Source organism: Echinops telfairi, unplaced genomic scaffold (genome assembly GCF_000313985.2).
Source record: "Echinops telfairi isolate 266 unplaced genomic scaffold, ASM31398v2 ScPeMD7_7468;HRSCAF=8506_0, whole genome shotgun sequence".
NCBI classification, from domain to species: Eukaryota; Metazoa; Chordata; class Mammalia; order Afrosoricida; family Tenrecidae; genus Echinops; species Echinops telfairi.
In genome coordinates, this window is record NW_022111369.1 from 36532228 (window position 1) to 36534979 (window position 2752).

Sequence of the window (2752 nt, forward strand, 5' to 3'; positions counted from 1 at the left end):
GACCACATGTCCGAAGTGTGTGAGATGACATCTCACCGTTTTCACTTCTCGGGAGCCTGTTGGCTGCACTGTTCCAGGGCAGATCTGTCCATTTTTCTCGTCCATGGTCTATTCGGGCTTCTTCACCAGCACCAGGATTCAAAGGCACTCATTAGTCTCCTGTCCTTCGTTGTTCAGCTTTTGCATATGAGGCAGCCGAAGCGACCGAGGCTCAGGTCAGTCATACTTTCGCCCTGAAAGTGACAGCATTGCTTTGTAGCATATTACAGAGGCCTTTTACCGGTGATGCGATGGTGAAGGTTGGAAACAAAGAAGAAAGATGAGTAGTTGGAAAATATCACAAGGCCAACGATTACATGTTAGACTCTTGCAAGACCAACAACGTGGTGATTGGAAATACCTTTTTCCAACCACGGAAGCAGTAGCTGTACAGGTGGACCTCAGCAGAAGGTACACACAGGAATCAAATGGGCTGTATCCGTGGAAAGAGATGATGGAGAAACAAACAAACAATCGTACAAAATATCAGTGCAATGCGTTCTAGTAAGAATTAAATATTTTTAATGAAAATTTGATTTCACTTTCATTTATATTTTTGTGTGTCCTAGATGGCAATGCATAATACATTAAAAAAATAACTGTGAGTCTCTATTAAATAAGTAAGAAAACCAGAATAAAAATAACCAGCCTCAACCATGGGGTCTTGCTAAGCTAGCCTTGCTATAAAACTCCAGGGTCATGTTTTAGTAACAAACATGCTGGTAGCAGAAAGTAGCTGCTGTGTCTCTGTTTAACCGCTGCCCGGAAAGATGCTGTCTTGATTCAGAGCCTCTGGGGCTCAGAGGCCTGTCAGCGGGGACCCTGCAGGTGCTTACCCCACTTCTTTTCTGTGATTCACTCTGGCCCTTGAATAGCGATTCCCCTTAGACGTGGGCCCCAACCAAGTGCTTCTCTCAGAGCCTTTAGTTTCAGAAGGCATTGCGTCTTAGGTTTTTCATGGATGAACTAAAGCTGTCACAGTAAAGAATGGAAAAATCAAACACTCCCCTGCCACCCAGAGCTGTCAGCTTTGTTCGTTCACAGAGACAAAAGGCAGGTGTCAGGTGGGGAACTGAGTTGTTGATGTGAAATGATAATAAAACACGGACAAGGGTTTTGCCCTCAGCAAGCCAGTGCTGGCAGTGCCTACAAGAGTGATGGCTTCCTTGGGCTTTGAATTAAATTCACTTTCAAGGATTTATTCTAAAGCACACAAGGCTTTGCCCTGTAGCCCCATTGACGAAAGCTGGGTAGTGTGTATACTCTCTGTGCAAAGGCGAGACGGATTGCTTTCTTATTTCTGAAGCTCTGGGAAGTGGCTGTTTTAAAGCAGTGACACATGCCACAGGGCTTGTCGCAGATGACAGGGAAGCTTTGGGCTCTCTCTTCTAGAAGTGTTCTGATGTGGCTTTTGTTGTCCATCCCCAGGGAACCCTTGTTGTGTGCTTTCCGGTGACCCCCTCATGGTATTGAGGAACACAGTCTGAAATGGAAACAGGATGGGTGGACGTTTGTTTGCTAGGGAGAGGGTGAAAATGCTCTCTCGTCACCTTTACTGTGCTTATTAGGGTCACTGTGGATGGCCGTGAAAGCCCAACATCCATTTAGAGGGTCCCCAGTCCCCTCTGACCGTAGACCAGAGCTGTGAACAGTCAGTCTGCTGGTCAGACAGAGATCATTGGAAAGTGGATTCTTGTAGACGTAATGGTGTAGCATTGGACTGCTAAACTTGAGGTCAGCAGTTTGAAACCACCAGCTGCTCCTTGGGAGAAGAATGGGGCTTTCTAGTCCTGTAAACAGTTTCAGTCTCGGAAACAGGACCAGTTCTACCTGCCCTGTCCGGCCCGCTATGAGCAGAAATCGACTTGATGGAAGTGAATTTGGTTTCTGGAGGTAGATTCGAATTTAACACCTCATCACTTGATCTCCCTTTTGACTCAGTTTAAAGTTGTTCCACTTTTTATTATTTTCTGCTTTCTTTTAGATCGAAGTTTTTCTGGGTTTTATTTTGTTATTGTTGGGGGGGGGCTGTATGTTTTTCTTTATATGAAATCCAGGATCGGTAAATCTGTAACTACAGTAACTGGATCAGTAGGTTCTTAGGGTGGTGGCAGGGAGATGGGGGAAGTGGGGCGCTAACAACAGTGAGTACGCTCGGGGTTTGGAGGAGGGTCACTGGGGCCAGAATGTTTGGGTTCTTATCTCCCGGCTGCCATGGTTACCCCGGCAGGCACAGTCACCATTACAACAGTGGTAAGGATCCTTGTTATTTATCTACTGAGTGCCAGCCACTTGGCGTTTCTCATCTCGAATCCTTAAAACAATCTTTCCGATTTTGATTTGTTCTCTCCATTTTATAGAGGAGGAAGCAGAGCTGCAGAAAGGAGCAGAGGAGTGTTAAATATAGCCATAGGTGGATTCTTTCGCATTATTTCTATTTTATCCGACTTTGTCTTCCTCTACTTATTGTGAGGGATGGCTGGGTATCACAAAAAGGAATCAAGATGGCATCGTGGCCCACATACACTCAAGCTCATCAATTTGGACCCGCCAGCAGCCCTGAGGGGGAAAGATGATGAGCCTGTCTGCCCCAGAGGGGCAGGTTTACTCTATCCTGCAGGGTGTCTGTGAGTTACAATTGATGGCAATGGGCTTGGGGACTTGGTGGGTCTTTTTTGGGGTGGTGGTGGTTAAGTGCTTGACTATTAGCAAA